This window comes from Mirounga angustirostris, unplaced genomic scaffold (assembly GCF_029215605.1).
Source record: "Mirounga angustirostris isolate CCGP_5_RB_7025 unplaced genomic scaffold, mMirAng1.0.hap1 SCAF_11, whole genome shotgun sequence".
In the NCBI taxonomy this organism is placed as follows: Eukaryota; Metazoa; Chordata; class Mammalia; order Carnivora; family Phocidae; genus Mirounga; species Mirounga angustirostris.
The window spans coordinates 79,961,081-79,983,548 of record NW_026991719.1 but is presented as its reverse complement, the minus strand read 5'-3'; positions in this window follow the sequence as shown (position 1 = coordinate 79,983,548).

The following is a 22,468-nucleotide window of genomic DNA, read 5'->3' as shown; positions in this document are numbered from 1 at the left end:
ATCTATAATTAAAAAGTAATTATACTAGATGAAACAAAAAATTCATGGCAAAACCACTAAAACAAAAATTAAAAGATATGTGACAAACTCAAAAATTTACTTACAATTTATATCCATGATAGGTTACTCTTCCTAATATAGAGAGTTTCCACAACTGGATTAGAAAATATCAAAAAAAATCAATTGAAAAATATGAAAAGAATATGGATAGACATTTCATTGAAAAGGCTCTTAAACATAGGAAAAGATAATGAACTCAGTCATAACTATAGAATTGCAATGAGGGACCATTTTCACCTCTTTGGCAGGTATTTAAAAAAAAGTTTGTTAGCATTCTGTTAGTATGCCTGTGGAGAAAGAGACAATCTTACTTATTGGTGGAATGTAGTTGATTCAAAACTTATGGAAGACAATCCATCAAAATCACAGTGTATATATCCTTTAACCTAACAATATCTTTTCTATGAACTTATTATACAAATAAACTATGACATTTGTAAAATGAGACATGTGCTATGTTAGTCATTGTGGAAGTGTTTGTAATAGGAAATGATTGGGCAAAACCTAAATTTCCATTGGTAGAGGACTAAACAAAATATAGTATATTGATACAATGAAATACCATGAAACATTTCTTAAAGCACTTGACTGAGGTGTGATTGATATACAAAAAGCTGCATATATTTGTAATGTATACAACTTGATAAGTTTGGAGATAAGCGTACAACCATGAAACCATCAGCACAATCTATATCATAAACATATCCATATCATCCAAAAGTTTCCTCCTACCCCCTTTATTTATTTATTTATAAGATAATTTTTTTAGAGGAATTTTAGTTTTATAACAAAATTAAGAGAAAATTATAGAGATTTCCCATATATCTTCTACCTCTACACATGCATAGCCTCCTTCATTATCAGCATCTGTCACCAGAGTGATACATCTGTTACAATTGATTAACCTACATTGATAGGTCATGATCACTCAGATTCCATAGTTTTCATCAGAGTTCATTCTTGATGTTGTACATTTTATGGGCTTGAACAAATGTATAATGACATGCATCTGTTATTATAGTATCATATAGAGTATTTTCACTGCCCTAGAACTCCTCTGTGTTCCACTTATTCCCTCACCCTTTGTCTCCCACAACCCCTGGAAACCACTGATCTTTTTTCTCTTCATAGTTTTGCTTTTTATAGAATATCATATAACTGGACTCATATAGTAGGTAGCCTTTTTTTTTTTTTACATTGGCTTCTTTCACTTAATAATATGCAATAAGGGTCTTCCATGTCTTTTCATGGCTTGATTGCTCATTTCTTTTCAGCATTGAATAATATTCTGTTGTCTGGATGTACCACAATTTATTTATCTGTTCACCTACTGAAGGACATCTGAGTTGCTTCCAAGTTTGGAAATTATGAATAAATCTGCTATAAACATTCATGTGCAGGTTTTTGTAGTCAAAAGTTTTCAACTCCTTTGAATAAATAGCAAAGGGAACAATTATTGGGTTGTATGGTAAGAGTATGTTTAGTTTTGTAAGAAAAAGACAAACTGTCTCCCAAAGTGACTGTACCATTTTGCATTCCCACTGGCAGTGAATGAGGGTTCCTATGTTCCTATTGCTCCACATTCTCACCATCATTTGGTGGTGTCAGTGTTCTGGTTTTAACCACTTAATAGGTATGTAGTGGTATCTTATTGTTGTTTAAATTTGCATTTCCTTGATGATATATGATGTGATCATCTTTTCATATGATTGTCATCTGTATAACATGTTTGATGAGGTGTCTGTTAAGGCCTTTGGCCCATTTTTAATTGTTTATTTTCTTACTGTTGAATTTTGAGAATTCTCTGTATATTTTGGATTAATAGTTCCTTATCAGATGTGTTTTTTGCAAATATGTCCCCCAAGGCTGTGGCTTTTCTTTTCTTTTTTTAAAAAATTTTATTATGTTATGTTAATCACCATACATTACATCATTAGTTTTTGATGTAGTGTTCCATGATTCATTGTTTGCGTATAACACCCAGTGCTCCATTCAATATGTGCCCTCTTTAATACCCATCACCAGGCTAACCCATCACCCCCCCCCCTAGACCCCTCAGTTTATTTCTCAGAGTCCATAGTCTCTCATGGTTCGTCTCCGCTTCCGATTCCCCCCCTTCATTTTTCCCTTCCTACTATCTTTTTTTTTTTTTAACATATAATGTATTATTTGTTTCAGAGGTAGGTCTGTGATTCATCAGTCTTATACAATTCACAGCGCTCACCATAGCACATACCCTCCCCAATGTCTATCACCCAGCCACTCCATCCTTCCCACCCCCCACCACTCCAGCAACCCTCAGTTTGTTTCCTGAGATTAAGAATTCCTCATATCAGTGAGATCATATGATACATGTCTTTCTCTGATTGACTTATTTCGCTTAAGGGCTGTGGCTTTTCTTCTCATTCTTTTGACAGTGTATTTTGCAAGCAGAAATTTTTATACTTATTTATTTTTGTGATAAGAATACTTAACATAAAATCTACCTTCATAAGAAAATTAAAAATACAATACACTATTGTTAACTATTGTCTCTAAGATGTAAAGTAGATCTCTAGGACTTATTTATCTTATATAGCAAAATTTATACTCTTTGCTATTACGTCCTATTTCTCCCTGCCTTAGTCCCATTCAACCACCATTCTACTTTCTGTTTCTATGAGTTTGAATATTTAAGATTTATTATAAAAGCGTTATGTAGTGTTTGTCCTTTTGTGTCTGGCTTATTTCATTTAGTATAATGTGCTCTAGGTTCATCTGTGTTATTGCAAATGTCATGGTTTACTTCTTTTTTAAGGTAGAATAATAGTCCATTGTATGTATATACCACATTTTCCTTATCTATTCATTTGTCAGTGGACATGTGGGTTGTTTTTACCTCTTGACTAATGTAGATAATGCTGCAATAGACAGTGGAGTGCAAATATCTTTTTGAGATCCCGCTTTCAATTATTTTGGAATATATATCCCAAAGTAAGATTGCTGGTTTGTATGGTAGTTTTATTTTAATATTTGAGGAGCCACCATATTGTTTTTCATAGTGGCTGCATCAATTTACTTCTTACCAACAGTATAGAAGAGTCTGCTTTTCTCCACATCATTGTCAACACTTGTTATCTATTTTATTTTATTTTATCATTTTATTTTATTTTTGACAATAGTCATCCTAAAGGGTATGAGATGATAACCCATTGTGGTTTTGATTTGCATTTCCCTGATGATTAGTGATATTAAGCATCTTTTCATATACGGGTTTGCCATTTGTATATCTTCTTTTAGAAACATCTATTAAAATCTTTGCCCATTTTTTGCCTTTTCACTTTGTTGATAATTTTCTTTGCTTAGTTTGATGTAATGCCGCTTGCTTATTTTTGCTATTGTTACCTTTGTATTTGGAGTTAGATCTAAAAAATCATTTCTAAGACAGACGCCAAAAATCTTACCAACTATGTTTTCTAGGAGTTTTATAGTTTCAGGTTCTTTTAAGTCTTTAATCTATTTTTGTTAATTTTTATGTATGGTGTAAGAAAGTGGCCCATTTTCATTCTTTTGCATGTGGCTGTCCAGTTTTCTCAACATTGTTTATTGGAGATACTGTCCTTTCTCCACTATATATTCTTGGGTCCTTTGTCATAAATTAATTGACCATACATTTGTGGGTTTTTTTCTTGTTCTCCATTCTGTTCCATTGATTTATATGTCTGCTTTTTATGCCAATACCATACTGTTTTGATTACTGTAGCTTTGTAATATAGTCTGAAATCAAGGAGGATGATGCCTTCAACTTTTTCATCTTTCTCAAGATTGCTTTGGCTATTTGGGGACTTCTGTGGTTCTATGAAAATTTTAGGATTGTTCTATTTCTGTGAAAAATGACACTGGAATTTTGATAGGAATTGCATTGCATCTGTAGACTGCTTTGGGTAGTATGGCTATTTTAACAATATTAATTCTCCCAATCCATGAGCATGGAATATCTTTTCATTTGCTTATGTCATCTTCAATTTCTTTCATCAGTGTCTTTATAGTTTTGAGTATACAAGTCTTTCAACACCTGGATTAAATTTATTCCTAGGTATTTTATTCTTTTTGATACAATTGTAAATGGGATGGTTTTCTTAATTTCTCTTTGTTATAGTTTATTAGTATATAGAAATGCAAAAAATTGTATATTGATTTTATATCCTGCAACTTTACTGAATTCATGTATTAGTTCTAACAGTTTTTTGGTTGGATCTTTAGGGTTTTGTATATATAATATTATGTCATCTGTAAATAGTGATAGTTCTACTACTTCCTTTCTAATTTGGTTGCCTTTTATTTCTTTTCCTTGCCTAATTGCTCTGGCTAGAACTTCCAATACTGTGTTGAATAAAAATAGTGAGAGTGGGAATTCTTGTTTTGTTCCTGATCTTATAGGAAAAACTTTCAGTTTTTCACCATTTTTTTTTTATGTAAGGCTAGAGCTTTGGGGTATGTATGTGTATCTGTGTGTGCATGTGAGTGTATATATATTTGGTTTTGTTAGGTCACATGTAAATTTGCAAATTTCCTTTATATATATATATATATATATATATATATATATGAAAAATAAAGCTTAATTGTCCCAGAAAAAAAAATAATAATTTCTATAAATTTCCCTCTTAAAACTGCTTTTGTTGTACTCTACAGATTTTGGTATGTTGTGTTTTCATTTTTGTTTATCCCAAGATATTTTTTTATTTCCTTTTTTATTTTTGATGCAACTTTTATTCAAGGGTTTGTTGTTAAATTTCCCATATTTATGATTTTTTCTGTTTTCCTTTAGTTATTGACTTCAGTTTCATTCTATTGTGGCTGGAAAGATATTTGGAGTGATTTTACTGACTTAAAATTGTTGGCTTGTTAGACAAACCATAAGAGACTCTTAATCTCAGGAAACAAACTGAGGGTTGCTGGAGTGGAGGGGGGTGGGAGGGATGGGGTGGCTGGGTGATGGACGTTGGGGAGGGCATGTGCTATGGTGAGTGCTGTGAATTGTGCAAGACTGTTGAATCACAGATCTGTACCTTTGAAACAAATAATGCAATATATGTTAAGAAAAAAAAAAGAAGATACCAGAATGAAGGGGGGGAAATCGGAAGCAGAGATGAACCATGAGAGATGATGGACTCTGAAAAACAAACTGGGGGTTCTAGAGGGGAGGGGAATGGGAGGATGGCTTAGCCTGGTGATGGGTATTAAAGAGGGCACATTCTACATGGAGCACTGGGTGTTATGCACAAACAATGAATCATGGAACACTACATCAAAAACTAATGATGTAATGTATGGCGATTAACATAACAATAAAAAATTAAAAAATAAATAAAATTCTTGACTTGTTTTGTGGCCTAGTATGTAATCTATTCTATAAAATATTCTGTGTGTGCTTGAGAAAAATGTGTATACTGCTGTTGTTGGGTAGAATGTTCCATATATGTCTATTAGGTCCATTAGGTCTATAGTGTTGTTTAAGCCTAGAGTTTCCTTATAGCCACTCTATAACTTTTGATTGGTGAAATTAATCCATTTACATTCAAAGTAAATATTGAGAGGTAAGGGTTTATTATTGTCATTTTATTAATTGTATTCTGTCTGTTTTGTAGTTCTTTTGTTCCTCTCTCTTGCTGCCTTTCTTTGTTATTTGATAATATTTTTGTAGTGGTATACTTTGGTTCTTTTCACATTTTTGTATTTACTGTAGATTTTGTGGATACCATAACATGTAGATAATGCATTTTGTAATTATAACAGTCAATTTTAAGCTGATAATAACCAAACTCCAATATTATACAAAAACTTAGTTTTTACTCTTTCACCCTCCACGTTGTTATTGACGTCAGAATTTACTCTTTCTGATATGTATCCACTAACATATTTTTGTGGTTATAGTTATTCTTAATAATTTTGACTCTTAATTTTTATGCTAAGGCTAAAAGTGACTTGTGTATTATCATAACATTATTGCCTTATTATGTATTTTTCTATATATTTAACATTACCATAGAGATTTATACTTTTTATTTTTTATTTTTCATTTTTTTTGTTTTCATTCAAGATTTTATTTAAGTTCAAGTTAGTTCAGGTATAGTGAAGTAGTAGTTCTAGGGGTAGAATGTAATGATTCATCAGTTGCATATAACACCCAGTGCTCATTACATCAAGTGCCCTCCTTAATGCCCATCACCCAATTACCTTAATCCCCTACTCATCCTCCTCTGGCAACCCTCAGTGTGTTCCCTATATTTAAGAGTCTCTTGTGGTTTTCCTCCCTCTTTGTCTTTATTTTGTTATTTTTCCTTATGTTCATCTGTTTTGTTTCTTAAATTCCACATATGAGTGAAATCCTATGGTATTTGTCTTTATCTGACTGACTTATTTTGCTTAGCATAATACCTTCTAGTTCTATCCACGTTATTGCAAATGGCAAGATTTCATTCTTTTTGATGGCTGAGTAACATTCCATTGTATATATAAACCACTTCTTTATCCATTCATCAGTTGATGGACACGTGGGCTCTTCCCATGTTTTGGCTATTGTGGACACTGCTGCTATAAACACTGGGGTGCATGTGCTCCTTCAAATCACTATGTTGCAATTGCTAGGTTGTAGGGTAGCTCCATTTTTAAATTTTTGAGGAACTTCCGTACTGTTTTCCAGAGTGGCTGCACCAGTTTGCATTCCCACCAACAGTGTAAGAGGGTTCTCCTTACTCTGCATCCTTGCCAACATCTGTTGTTTCCTGAGTTGTTAATTTTAGCCATTCTGACTGGTGTGAGGTGGTATCTCATTGTGGTTTTGATTCCCCTGATGCTGAGTGATGTTGAGCATCTTTTCATGTATCTGTTGGCCGTTTGTATGTCTTATTTGGAGAAATGTCTGATCACGTCTTCTGCCCATTTCATAACTGGATTTTTTATTTTGGGGGGTTGAGTTTGATAAATTCTTTATAGATTTTGGATACTAGCCCTTTATCTGATATGTCATTTGCAAATATCTTCTCCCATTCTGTGGGTTTTAGTCTTGTTGATTGTTTCCTTTGCTGTGCAGAAGCTTTTTATCTTGATGAAGTCCCAATAGTTCATTTTTGCTTTTGTTCCCCTTGCCTCCAGAGTCATGTCTAGTCTCTAGTCTAGTAAGAAGTTGCTGTAGCTGAGGTCAAGGAGGTTGCTGCCTGTGTTCTCCTCTAGGATTTTGATGGATTCCTGTCTCACATTTAGATCTTTCATCCATTTTGAATTTATTTTTGTGTACTGTGTAAGAAAGTGGTCCAGCTTTATTCTTCTGCATGTTGCTGTCCAATTTTCCCAACACCATTTGTTGAAAAGACTGTCTTTTTTTCCATTGGATATTCTTTCCTGCTTTGTCGAAGTTTAATTGACCTTATAGTTGTGTGTCCATTTCTGGGTTCTCTATTCTGTTCCATTGATCTATGTGTCAATTTTTGTGCCAGTACCATACTGTCTTGATGATTATAACTTTGTAATACAGCTTGAAGTCCGGAATTGTGATGCCTCTGGCTTTACTTTTCTGTTTCAAGTTTACTATGCCTATTCGGGCTCTTTTCTGGTTCCCTGAAAATTTTAGAATTATTTGTTCTAGCTCTGTGAAAAATTTTGGTTGTATTTTGATAGGGATTGCATAAATGTGTAGATTGCTTTGGGAAGTATAGACATTTGAACAATATTTATTTTTCCAATCCATGAGCATGGAATGTTTTTCCATTTCTTTGTGTCTTCCTCATTTTCTTTCATAAGTGTTCTATAGTTCTCAGAATACAGATCTTTTACCTGTTTGGTTAGGTTTATCCTTATGGTTTTTGCTGCAATTGTAAATAGGTCAATTCTTTGATTTCTCTTTCTGTTGCTAAATTATTGGTGTATAGAAATGCAACAAGACATCTGTTGATTTGATTTTATATCCCATTACTTTGCTGAATTCCTTTATTGGTTTTAGCAGTTTTTTTGGTGGGGTCTTTGGGTCTTTTACTACATAGAGTATTACATTATGTGTGAAGAGTGAAAGTTCGACTTGTTTCTTCCTTTTATTTCTTTTTGTTGTCTGATTGCTGAGGCTAGGACTATGTTGAACACCAGTGGTGAGAGTGGACATCCCTGTGGTGTTCCTGACCTTAGGGGGAAAAGCTCTAATTTTATTCCTCATTGAGGATATTAGCTGTGGTTCTTTCATATATAGCCTTTATGATGTTGAGGTATGTTCCTTCTATCCCTATTTTGTTGAGGGATTTTTATCAAGAAAGATGCTGTATTTTGTCAAATGCTTTTTCTGCATCTATTGAGAGGATCATATGGTTCTTATTCTTTCTCCTATTGATGTGATGTATCACGTTGATTGATTTACAGGTATGAACCACCCCTGCAACCCAAGAATAAATCCCACTTGGTTGTGCTGAATAATCCTATTAATATACTGTTGAATTCAATTTGCTAGTATCATGTTGAGAATTTTTACAACCATGTTCATCAGGGTTATTGCTTTGTAATTCTCCTTTTTAGTGGCATCTTTGTCTGGTTTTGGAATCAAGGTAATGCTGGCCTCATAGAATGAATTTGGCAGTTTTCCTTCCATTTCTATTTTTGTAACAACAGTTTGAGAAGAATAGGTATTAACTCTTCTTTAAATGTTTGGTAGAATTTCCTTGGGAAGGCATCTGGCCCTGGACTCTTGGTTTGTTGGGAGATTTTTGATTACTGATTCAATTTCTTTGCTGGTTATGTGTCTGTTCAGATTTTCTATTTCTTCCTGCTCTGGTTTTGGTAGTTTATGTTTCTTAGAATTTATCCATTTCTTCCAGATTGCTTAATTTGTTGGCATATAATTTTTCATAATATTCTCTGATAATTGCTTGTATTTCTGTGGTGTTGGTTGTGATCTCTCCTCTTTCATTCATGCTTTTATTTATTTGGGTCTTTTCTCTTTTCTTTTTGATTAGTCTGGGTAGGGGTTTATCAATCTTAATTTTTTCAAAGAACCAGCTCCTAGTTGTGTTGATCTGTTCTACTATTTTTTCTGATTTCTATATCATAGCATGATAGATATGAATTTCGTGTCATTGTATTACCTGTAAAGTCACTGTTCCTGTAAATTGTCTCTGTTCCTTTCTAGTCTTTGTTGCCTTTAGTCTCTTTCCTGCTCAAAAGAGTCCCCTTTAATATTTCTTGTAGAGCTAGTTTAGTGTTCACAAACTCCTTTAGTTTTTGCTTGTCTTGGAAACTCTTTATCTCTCCTATTATTCTGAATGACAGCCTTGCTGGCTAAAGTATTTTGGGCTGCATATTTTTCCCATTTAGCACATTGAATATTTCCTTCTACTCATTTCTGGCATTCCAAGTTTCAGTGAACAGGTCTGCTGCTAACCTTATGTGTCTACCCTTGTTGGTTAAGACTTTTTGTCCCTAGCTGCTTTCAGAATTCTCTCTTTATCTTTGTATTTTGCAAGTTTCACTATGATATGTCATGGTGTTGACCTGTTTTTGTTGGTTTTGAGGGGAGTTCTCTGTGCCTCTTGGAATTGAATACCTGTTTCCTTCTTCAGATTAGGGAAGTTCTCAGCTATAATTTGTTCAAATAAACTTTCTGTCTCTATCTCCTGCTCTTCTTCTTCTGGGACTCCTATGATACAGATATTATTTTGCATTATGGAATCAGTGAGTTACCTGTCTACCTTCATGATCTAATAGTTTTCTTTTCAGCTTCATTATTTTCCATAATTTAATCTTCTATATCACCTATTCTGTCCTCTGCTTCTTCAGTTCTTGTGATTATACCCGGTCGGTTTTACATCTCATTTATAACATTTTTTAATTTCATCCTGAGTAGTTTTTAGGTACTTTATCTTTGCAGCGAGGGTTTCTTTGGTTTCTTCTATGCTTTTTTCTTTTTTAAGATTTATTTATTAATTTGAGAGAGAGAGAGGGCATGCAGGGAGGGGTAAAGGGAGAGGGAGAGAGATAATCTCAAGCAGAGTAAACAGAGTCTCTGCTGAGCATTGAGGCTGATGTGGGGCTTGATCTCACGACCCTGAGAGCATGACCTGAGCCAAAACTAAGACTCAGATGCTCAACTGACTGAGCCACCCAGGTGCCCCTATGCTTTTTTCAAGCCAAGCTAGTAGTCTTATGACTGCTGTTCTAATTTCTTGTTCAGATATATTGCTTATATCTGTTTTGAGCAAGTCCTTGGCTATGATTTCTTCTTGAAGTTTCTTTTGGGGAGAATTCCTCTGTCTTGTCATTTTGGCTAAGTTTCTGTCTTTTGTGTGTTGTTAAAGCTTTTTATCTTTCCTGCACTTGAGAGTAATGCTATATTAAAAGGGTCATATGCTGTCCAGGGCCTGGCACTTCAGGAAGTGTTTCTGGTGTGTGCTGTGTGCACTCTGCTGTTGTGTTTTGGCTGCTCTTTCCCACTGGTCAGTTTCTGCAGAGTTCCTCCTTGCTTGCAGTGGGGGTGTTTGGACCTTTAACCAGATGTGCTTTGATTTGTTTGTTAAAATAAGCTTGGGGAAAAAAAGAAATAGAAAAAAAAGTCTGATCCAAAAGAAAAGAAAAAAAGGGAAAGGAACAAAAAACCCCCCAAACAATCAAAAAACTATAAGCCTGATTCCAAAGAAAAAGAAAGAAAGAAAGAAAAAAGAACAGGTAAAAAAGAATCCTGATCCAAAAAAAGAGAAAAGGAAATGAAAAAAAAAAAAACAAAAACAACAACAAATAAACAAAAAACTATAAGCCTAATTCCAAAGGAAAAAAAAGAAGGAAAAAAAATACAACCTGGTCCTATTACCACCAGAACTGAGGTGACGATTTGAAACACTGTATAATCAGTAGAATTGGTGCATGTGGGGTGCTGCCTGTGTTGATCTTCTGGGGGAGAGGTGCTGGCTCAGAGTCAGTCCTGCCCCAGTAAATATGCACTTTCCAGGTACAGGGGGGCCAGGGTTTGGTGTGAGTGGTACCCATCTCCACTGGGGCCACTGTGTTGCTCTCTGAAGTCTGACTGTTGGTGGCAAGGAGAAAATAGCACGACTGCACTCTCTTGCCCTTGCACAGGGGGTCTAACATCCACCGTCGCTGTTCAGAAGCCCTCATAGAAAAGAGAGGGCCATCAGCACACCCAGTGCCACAGTTCTCCTGCATTTTGTCTTTGGTGTGCAACTCCAAATCTTAAAAGACCCTGCACCAGGTGGATCCACTCCTCCTCTGGAGTAGATCTTCCCTGCTGCACTGTGTCTAGTGTCCTTTGTCCCAGAAAAACAGTCCTATACCTGGGTGGTGCATGTAATCTATGGTGTAGCACCCAGAAAAGCAGCAACTAGGTTATCCACCCTCTGCACATGCCTCTGTCCCCCGCCAATGGAAGGCCATTTGCTGGTGCTTGCAAGGTCTTTTGTCCTTGGAGAGGCAATATACACTCTTCCAACTATATTCCAAGAAGGGAAATGTTCTCACCCAGTGTGACTCAGCAAATCCTTATACCACTTTACACACTCTCTAGCCAGTGCCCTCCTTCTCCCCAGAACCAACTGCAAGAGACTGCTTCAGGGAAAGTAAAGTCTGTGCACTTCCAAAACCTCAGAGTCTGAACTCCACACACCACAAAAAACCTGTGACACTTAGTTCTACCCGCTCCCCAGCTTCCCAGTCCATGGTCTGGAGAGGTTTTTCTTCTTGTGCAGACTAGATGCCACACTCTCTCAACCCCTTTCCCTTTCTCTCCCTCTTCTCAGCCTGTGGAAAGAGCTCCCTCCCCTCTGTGGCATGGCAGTTTTTCTCTCCCCCAATTCACTTCCATACACCTGGCACTTGCCATGCTGTCTTCCTCCAACTATGGAGATCCTTCTTTTAATCCTCAGATCGATTTCCTGGGTGTTCCACATAATCTTACCTCAATACAGCTGTGTTTGAGGGACGAGGAAAGCCCAGGGTTCTCCTACTTCTCTGCCATCTTAACTCCTCTGAGATTTATATTTTCTATGCTTTTGTGTTTCTACTTATCAGCCTTTAATTTTCAACTTAAAGATCTTTCAGCACTTTTGTAAGGCAAAACTAGTGGTTTAAGCTTCTGCAGTTTTTTTTTTTTTTATGTATGGGAAATTATCTCTCTTTCATCTTTAAATTTCTGCCTAGTATAGGATTCATGGTTTGCAGTTTTCTTTTTTCTTTCAGCAGTCTGAGTATATCATACCACCCCCAGCTCTGGCTTGCAAGATTTTGGCTGAGAAATCTACCAATAATTTTATGGTCATTTTCTTGTATATGACAAGTTACCTTTCTCTTGCTGCTTTAAAAATTCCCTTTTCATCTTTGAGTTGTGCCAGGTTAATTATAATATGTTTCAGTGTAGACCCCTTTAGATTCATACTATTTGAAATATTGAGGACTTCATAAATCTAGATATTCGTCTCCCTCCCTAGAGTTGAGAAATTTTCACCATTCTTTTTTTTTTAAGTTTTTAATTCCACTTAGTGAACATATAGTGTTATATTAGTTTCAGTTGTACAATATAGTAATTTAACACTTCCATACATCACCCTGTGCTCATCACAAGTGCACTCCTTAATGACCATAATTTATTTAACCCATCCCACCACCCACCTCCCCTTTGGTAACCATCAATTTGTTCTCTATAGTTAAGAATCTGTTTCTTGGTTTGCCTCTCTTTTTTCCCCTTTGCCTGTTAGTTTTGTTTCTTAAATTCCACATATGAGTGAAATCACATAGTATTTCTTTCTTTGACTGACTTATTTCTCTTAGCATAATACTCTCTTGCTCCATCCATGTTGTTGCAAATGACAAGATTTCATTCTTTTTTATGGCTAAGTAATACTCCATTGTATAAATATAAAACATCTTTGTCCATTCATCTATCAGTGGACAGTTAGGCCTGTTTCCATATCTCAGCTATTGTAAATAATGCTGCTATGAACATTGGGGTGCATGTATCCTTTTGAGTTTGTATTTTTATATTCATTGGGTAAATACCCAGTAGTTCAATTGCTGGATAGTAGGGTAGTTCTATTTTTAAATTTTTCAGGAGCCTCCATATTTTTTCCAGAGTGGCTGCACCAGCTTGCATTCCCACCAACAGTGTAAGAGGCTTCCACTTTCTCCACATCCTCATCATCACCTGTTGTTTTTTGTGTTGTTGATTTGAGCCATTCTGACAGGTGTGAGGTGATACTGTAGTTTCAATTTGCATTTCCCTGATGATGAGTGATGTTGCCCACCTTTGAATGTGTCTGTTGGCCATCTCATGTCTTCTTTGGAAAAATGTCTACTCATGTCTTCTGCCCATTTTTTAACTGGATATTTGTTTCTTGGGTGTTGAATAAATAAGTTCTTTATATATTTTGGATATTAACCCTTTACCAGATATGTCATTCACAAATATCTTCTCCCATTCCAAAGGTTGCCTTTTAATTTTGCTGATTGTTTTTCTGTGTGGATGATTTTTATTTTGATGAAGTCCCAATAATTATTTTTGCTTTTTTTCTCTTGCCTCAATAGACATATCTAGAAAAAAAATTGCTACAGCTAATGTCAAAGAAGTTACTGCCTGTGTTGTCGTTGAGCATTTTTATGGTTTCAGATCTCACATTTAGGTCTTTAATGCATTTTGGATTTATTTTTGTGTAAGAAAGTAATTTCTTATAATCTTTTGCTTGTTGCTGTCCAGTGTTCAAACACCATTTGCTGTAGAGATTGTCTTTTTCCCATTGCATATTCTTTCCTGCTTTGTCAAAGTTTAATTGATAATATAATTGTGGGCTCATTTCAGAGTTTTCTATTCTGTTCATTGATCTATGTAGCATTTTTTGTGCCAGTACCATACTATTTTGATCACTATTGTAATATGAAGTCCAGAATTGTGATGCCTCCAACTTTGCTTTTCTGTTTCAACATTGCTTTGGCTATTTGGGGTCTTTTGTGGTTCCATACAAGTTTTAGGATTGTTCTAGTTCTGTGAAAAATGCTAGTGGTATTTTGATAGGGATTGTATTAAATGTGTAGATTGCTTTGGGTAATAGAGACATTTTACCAATATTTGTTCTTCCAATCCATAAGCACAGAATGTTTTTTCCATTTCTTTGTGTCATCTTCAATTTCTTTCTTTAAAAAAAAAGATTTTATTTATTTTTGCATATGTGTGCATGCATACACGTGCAAGGAGGAGAGAGAGGGAGAGAGAGAGTGCGCATGAGCGGGGTGAGGGGCAGAGGGAGAAGCAGACTCCCCGCTGAGCAGGGAGACCAATGTGGGACTTTGTTTCAGTTCCCTGGGATCATGACCTGAGCCAAAGGCAGATGTTTTTCAATTTCTTTCATAGTGTTCTATAGTTTTCAGAGTACAGGACTTTCACCTCTTTGGTTAGGTTTATTCCTAGGTATCTTATTGTTTTTGGTGCAATTTTAAATGGGATTGATTCCTAATTTCTATTTCTGCTGCTTCGTTATTGATGTATAGTAATACAACAGATTTCTGTATGTTGAGTTTGTATCTTGTAACCTTACTGAATTCCTGTATCACTTCTAGCAGTTATTTGGTGTAGTCTTTTGGGTCTTCCATATAAAATATCATGTCATCTGCAAATAGTGAAAGTTTGACTTCTTTCCTTACTGATTTGGATAGCTTCTATATTTTTATGTTTTTTGATTGCCGTGGCTAGGACTTCCAGTACTATGTTAAATAACAGTGGTGAAAGTGGACATTTCTGTCTTGTTCCTGACCTAGGGGAAAATCTCTCAGTCTTTCCCCATTGAGGGTGATATTAGCAGTGAATTTTTTATATATGGCTTTTATTATGCTGAGGTATGTTCCCTCTATCTACACTTGGTTGAAGATTTTAAACATGAATGGATGTTGTACTTTGTCAAAGGCTTTTTCTGCATCTACTGAGAGGATCATATAGTTCTTATCCTTTTTCCTATTGATGTGGTGTATCACATTGATTGAGAGTACTGAGCTACCCTTGTAACACAGGAATAAATCCCACTTAATCATGGTGAATGATTCTTTAAATGTATTGTTGGATTTGGTGTGCTAGTATTTTGTTGATAATTTTTGCATCTTTGTTGATCAGGAATATTGGCCTGTGGTTCTCTTTTTTAGTAGAGTCTTTATCTGGTTTTGGTTTCAGGGTAATGCTGGCCTCCTAGAATAAATTTGGAAGTTTTCCTTCCTTTTCTATTTTTTAGAAAAGTTTGAGAATAGGTATTAACTCTTCTTTAAATGTATAGTAGAATTTGCCTGTGAAGCCATCTGGCCCTGGACTTTTGTTTGTTGGGAATTGTTTGATTAATGATTCAATTTCTTTGCTGGTTATCTGTCTGTTCAAATTTTGTATTTCTCCCTGTTTCAGTTTTGGTAGTTTATATGTTTGTAGGAATTTATCCATTTCTTCCAGGTTGGCCAATTAGTTGGTGTGTAGTTTTTCATAATATTCCCTTATAATTGTCTTTCTTTGGTATTGGTTGTTATTTTTCTTATTTGTGTTTTTTTTTCTTTTTTTTCTTGATAAGTCTGGGTAGAGGCTTATCAATTTTATTAATTCTTGCAAAGAACCAGCTCCTGGTTTCACTGATCTCTTCTATTGTTTTTTTGAATTTCCGTATAATTTATTTCTGCTCTAGTCTTCATTATTTCCTTGCTTCTGCTGGTTTTAGCCTTTAGGTATAAAGTTAGGTTGTTTATTTGAGACTTTTCTTGCTTTTGTGTTAGGCCTGTATAGTGTTCACTTTCTTATGACCACTTTTGCTGCATCCCAAAGGTTTTGGACCTTGTGTTTTCATTTTTACTTGTGTCCGTGTATTTATTTATTTCTTCTTTGATTTCCTGTTTGACACATTCATTGTTTAATAGGATGTTGTTTGCCTCCATGTGTTTGTGGTCTTCCCAATTTTTTTTCTTGTGGTTGGCTTTTAGTTTCATAGCACTGTGGTCAGAAAAGGTGCATGATATGTTTCAATGTTTTTGTATTTGTTGAGGTTTTTTTTGTGGACTAATATGTAATCTGTTCTGGAGAATGTTCCATGTGCACTTGAAAAGAATGTGTATTCAGCTATGTCAGGATGGCATGTTCTGAATATGTCTGTTAAGTCCATCTGCCCCAGTATGTCATTCAAAGCCATCATTTCTTTTTTTATTTTTTGTTTGGATGATCTGTCCATTGATGTAAGTAAAGTATTAAGTTCCCTGCTAGTATTGTGTTGTTTCAATGAGTTCCTTTGTTATTAATTTTTTAATCTGGGTGCTTCCATGTTGGATGCATAAATATATACGATTGTTAGATCATCTTATTGGATTATCCCCTTTATGATTATATGATGATGCCCTTCTTTGTCTTCTTTTAAAGTCTTAGTTTTAAAGTCTAGTTTTTCTGATATAAGTTATTGATACTCTTTCTTTTGACATCCATTTGCATGATAAATACTTCTCCACCCCCTCACTTTCAATCTGTAGGTGTCTTGAGGTCTAAAGTGACTCTCTTGGGGCACCTGGGTGGCTCAGTTAGTTAAACATCTGCCTTCGGCTCAGGTCATGATCCCAGGGTCCTGGAGTTGAGCCCGGCATCAGGCTCCCTCTGCTTGTGCTCTCTTGCTGTCAAATAAATAAATACAATCTTAAAAAAAAATAAAGTGACTCTCTTGTAGGTAACATATAGATTATTTTTTAAATCCTTTCTGACACCCTCTGTCTTTTGATTGGAGCATTTAGTCCATTTAAATTCAGAGTAATTATTGAAAGATATGTATTTATTGCCATTTTGTTACCTGTTTTATTGTTGTTTCTGGGGATTTTCTCTGATCTTTTCTTGCCTTTGTCACTTTTAGTCTCTCCTTTGCACTCAAAGATTCCCCTTTAATATTTCTTGCAGGGCTGTTTTAGTGGTCATGAACTCCTTTAATTTTGTTTGTCTGGGAAATTCTTTATCTCTCTTTCTATCCTGAATGATAGTCTTCCTGGATAGAGTATTCTTGGCTGCAGAATTTCCCCATTTAGCACTTTGAATATATCATGAGACTATCTTCTGGTTTGCCACATTTCTGTTGAGAGTTCTCTAGCAAGCCTTATGGGCCTTCCCTTGAAAGTTAAGGACTTCTTTTTTCTTGCTGCTTTTAAGATTTTTCTTTGTCACTATGTTTTGTAAATTTAACTACAATATGTCTTGGTGTTGGCCTGTTTTGTTGATTTTGATGTGAGCTCTCTGTGCCTCTTGGGTCTGTTTCCATCCCCAGATTAGGGAAGTTTTCTGCTATTATTTCTTGAAATAAATTTTCTGTCCTCTTTCCTTTCTCTTATTTTCTGGGACTCCTACGATACTAATGTGATTACGTTTGGTGGAGTCACTGAGTTTCTTAAGTCTATTCTCATGTTGCATAATTCTTTCTCTCTTTTGTTCAGCTTCATTATTTTCCATTATTTTGTTTTCTATATCACTAATTCTTTCCTCTCCTTTTTCCATCCTGCTGTTCATTGCATCATGCCTGTTTCCAATCTCATTTATTGCACTCTTCATCTCTGATTGATTCTTTTTTTAACTCTTTTATCTTTGTGGTAAGGGTCTCACTGATGTCTTCTATTATTTTCTCAATCCCAGTGAGTATCCTTATGGTTGTTGCTTTAATTTCTCCATCAGGCATGTTACTTATATCTATTTTGCTTAGATATCTGGACGTGGCCTTTTCTTCTTCTTTCATTTGGGATAAATTCCTTCATCTCTGCATTATGTCTAAGCCTCTGCCTTTTTCTCTGTGTTAGAAAATCAGTTATGTCTCCTGCTCTTGAAAGTAATGGCCTTATGAAGAAGAGATCAAATATTGTCTAAGGACTCTTGCTTCAGGGAATGTCTCTGGTGTGTGCTGTGTGTGTGTTCTACTGTTATGTTTTGGCTGCTCTATCATTTAGGCCACTCGTCTGCAGAGGCTCTCTTTGCCTGCTGTGGGCAGTGTTTGGTCCCTGGACTGAATGTGGTGAGTTTTAACTAGGTGTGCTCTGGTCTTCTTCTGAAATTAGATCTGACACTAACTCTACTAGAACTGAGGCCCTGCAGAACTCTCTGGTTGGGAAATGTGGTGTGGTGAGTGGTTTTTGTTGGTCACCTAGGGGAGGGGCCCACTGCACTGGGACTTGAGGCCAGTGTGACTGATAAAGGCAGTCCCATCAGAGCCCATGGGTGTGTGGCTTGGTGTAAGCAAGTTAGGCAGCCAGTGACAGGGCTGTTCTGTCTCCAGCCTGTAGCTCTGTGTTCATGCTGATGGATGACAGAAGGAAATGACACCAGCCAGCTCCTTTGTTCCTGGAGACACATCTCTGTGAATGCTGCCTCTCAAGGACACACTTCAAGAAGAGCAAAAAATCTCCACTTGTGTGTCCCAAGTGTTCCCAAGATCACCATTTCCTGGTATCAGCCTCCCAGGTTGCTTGCTTTCCCTCTCTCCAAAGGCAGTGCCCTGCCCTCTGGGCTCTATCCCAGCAAAGCTTGCTGACCTTTAAAATTCTAGGCTTTAAGTCCTGCTGGTTGCAAGAACTCAAGTAATTCAGGCCTCTCATTTTCCAAGCCAATGGCTTTGGGGAAACCCTCTCCTTGTGCATTCTCCTATGTCCTCCTCTCTCTTTTGCCCTTCTCTGTGCCCATGGCTCTCTCTTCTTTGCAGCACCCACAATCCATTTGTCCCCTAAACTGCACCTCCATACTTCCTACTTCTCTTTGATATGGCCTCTTCTCCCCCTTTTGTTGTGGTATTTGTTCTGTCAGTCTTCTGGTGAATTTCTGGGGGTATTTAGGATGATTTAATAGTTACCTAGTTGTATTTATTGGATGAAACTAGCTTAGGGTGCTACTATTCTACTGTCATCTTCCTCTCCTCTAGAAAGCTGAACAAAAACATGTGTTTCTTGCCCATGTAAACTCAGAGGGACCTCTGGTGACACTTCAAGGCTGTTTCCTTCCTAGGACCAACTGTTGGACCTACGGTGTGTTTCATTTATGGCTCTGCAATTTCTACATGTGGTTTTGAGAAACATATGATTATAGAGGCTGAGAAGTTCCACTGATGTAAAAATGTTGGGATTTGGGAGTGAATTGTCAAGAAAGAATTCTTGAGGCATCTTTGGTGCAAAAAAGGGTGGTTTTATTAAAGCATGGGGACAGGACCCATGGATAGAAAGAGTTGCACTGGGATTGTGAGGAGTGGCTGATTATATACTTTCAAGTTGGGAGGGGGTTAGGGATATCAAAAGCCTCTAAGAAATTTGGGAGCAAAGTTTCCAGAACCTTAAGGGGCTAGCTGTTTTTAGGAAAAGGTCATTTACTACTGTCTAGTAAAACCTTAGTCATGAGACTTTCAGATGTGTATCAGTGAGCCATATGCTTGGAAGATGATTGCTAACATATATCTTGGTGGGTGGATAGAGATAAAAGACATTTCCCAAGGTATTTTTACAGGATCCTGGAAGTTGGGCTAATGTCAAGATAAGGCTTCCTTTTGCCTCTAGCAAAAGTGTTAACATCAAGGACGCTAACTAAGCTCCTTGCAGAAGGTCACTCTGCCTGTCTCAAGGACTTGTCAATGGGCTGTAAGTTGTAGGGAAATTTTTTTTTTTCTTTTGCCTCACCAAGATCTGCAGTTAAAATCTGGAGACTCAGGATAGCAGATGATGTAGTTCCAATCTGAGTCTTAAGGCCTAAGAACCAGGAAAGCACATGATAGCATTTTAGTCCAAATTCCAGCAAACTCAAGACTTAGGAGGCTTGTCTTGCACAGCAGCTATATGAGTAGATCTCTGAAGTGGTCCGCCAAAATCTTAGTGGTTTATATAGAGTCCTAAGGGTTTTATCAGGTATACCACCCTGGTGGGTACAACAACACATTGCTCTTTTAAGGCTGCATCCTTGAAAACTGCTCCTAGTGTGATCAGCCATTATTTCTTTTTTTTTTTCTGATTCTACTTATTTGAGAGAGAGAGAGAGAGCTCGCACAAGTAGGGGGAGTGGCAGGCAGAGGTAGAAGCAAGCTCCCCATGGAGCAGGAGCCCAATGAGGGGCTTGATCCCAGGACCCCAGGATCATGACCTGAGCCAAAGATAGACACTTAACTGACTGAACCACCAAGGTGCCCCACCCATTATTTCTTTAAACAGACTTTCTTCCCCTTCTTCTGAGACTGCCTTCTTGTGTGATTGGTTTTCTTGATGGTGTCCTATAAATCTTATAGGCTTTCTTTACTTGTTTTCTCTTCTTTCTTTCTTTTTTTTTTTTTTTGGTTTTTCTTCTGACTAGATAGTTTCAAATGATTGAACTTCAAGTTTACTAATTATTTCTTTGCTTGATCAACTCTGATGTTGAAGTTCTCTATTCAATTTTTATTTCAGTTACTGTATTTTTTTTAGCTCCAGGATGTGTGTTTGGTTCTTTTTAAATAGTTTTTATCCCTTTGTTGAGCTTCTCAGTTTGTTCATGTATTCTTTTCTTGATTTCATTTAGTTGTCTGTGTTCCCTTGTAGCTCACTGAGCTCCTTTAAGATGAATATTTTGAATTCTTTGTCAGACAGTTTATATATCTTCATTCCTTTAGAGTTGGTTACTGGAGTTTTATCATGTTTTCCTGATTTTTCTGCGATCCCTGTAGCCTCTTGTTGCTGTTTGTGCACTTGAAAAATAAGTCACCTGTTCCAGACTTTACAGACTGGCTTTGGGAAAAAAGCTTTTCACCAGTCAACTCAGCCAGAGATTCTGGGTGTATAGGCTGCTTGGATGTGTGGTCCAATGGTCCCACTGTTGGGGACTGTGGGCTGACTGTTGAAATCTGTGTATTGGTTGTCAAGGGCCCCTGCCCCATTTCTTTGTTCTTAGCTACCCCCAGGTGATCTCTCCATGCCAATTTCCTCAGTGTTCTTTGTGGGGTGTGACAGAGGTAGTCCTCTCATGTAGTACCCTGAAAAGTTGGGGAAGTCAGATACTGACTTTGCTCTCTCTTTCCACCATGGGAGAACTTGGAGGATGATGGGATCTCTCTTGGTGTTGTGCTATGCCAGCTTGAGATGAGGGGTAACTTGGGTCAAGTGAAATTATTCTTTTACCCTTTTCAATATATATTTTTTCTTTTCTATGATTCACTGCACTGGTGTAAACTCTCATTTGTATTCTGGAGTCCTCATGAAGGTATTTTAATCCATGGATGGTTGTTAAATTGCTTTCCTGTGGGGAAATAAGTCTTGGAATCTCCTATTCTGCTATCTTGCTGACATTATCCTGTAACATTTTTTTTTTAATATCAAGAGGCTTTTTGGTACTAATATGAAAACATTTCCAATACACATTACTAAGTAAAAAGTCAAAGAGCAAAACAATAACCTACCATTAGGGTGGAAAATTGGTAAGGAAAAATCATATGGATTTCTATTGGCCTGTGAATGTATAACAAAATCTTAAAAGAAAGACAAAACAAAATAAAATGGCAATTGTAATTCCCATTAGGGGCTGTGAACTGGAGATAGGATAGAAGGGGTAGCATCTATATGCTGCCTGCAAGAGAGTTATTTTAGACCTAAAGACATCTGCAGATTGAAAGTGGGGGGTGTGGAGAACCATCTACCATGTTAATGGACATCAAAAGAAAGCCCGAGTAGTAATATTTATAATGGACAAACTAGATTTTAAACCAAACACTGTAACAAAAGATGAAGAAGGGCACTATATCATAATAAATAGGTCTATCCAACAAGAAGATCTAACAATTGTAAATATTTATGCTTCCAACTTGGGAGCACCTGAATCTAAAACATAATAACAAACATAAAGAAACTCATTGATAATAATACAATAATAGTAGGGGAATTTAACACCCCATTTACATCAATGGACAGATAATCTCAGCAGAAAATCAACAAGGAAACCATTGCTTTGAATGATACACTGGACCAGATGGCCTTAACAGATATATTCGGAACATTTCATTCTAAAGCAGCAGAATATACATCCTTTTCCAGTGCACATGGGATATTCTCCTGAACAGATCATATACTAGGTCACATATCAGGCCTCAACAAGTACAAAAAGGTTGAGATCATACTGCATCTTTTCTAACCACAATGCTATGAAACTTGAAGTCTACCACAAGAAAAAAAATTGGAAATACCACATATACTTGGAGGTTAAAGAACATCCTACTAAAGAATGAATGGGTTAACCAGGAAATTAAAGAAGAAATTTAAAAAAATGGAAATAAATGATAATGAAAGTATGATGGATATGATGGTCCACAACCTTTGGGATGTAGCAAAAGCAGTCATAAGAGAGAAGCATATAGCAAATACAGGCCTACCTCAAGAAGCAAGAAAAATCTCAAATACGTAACCTAACGTTACA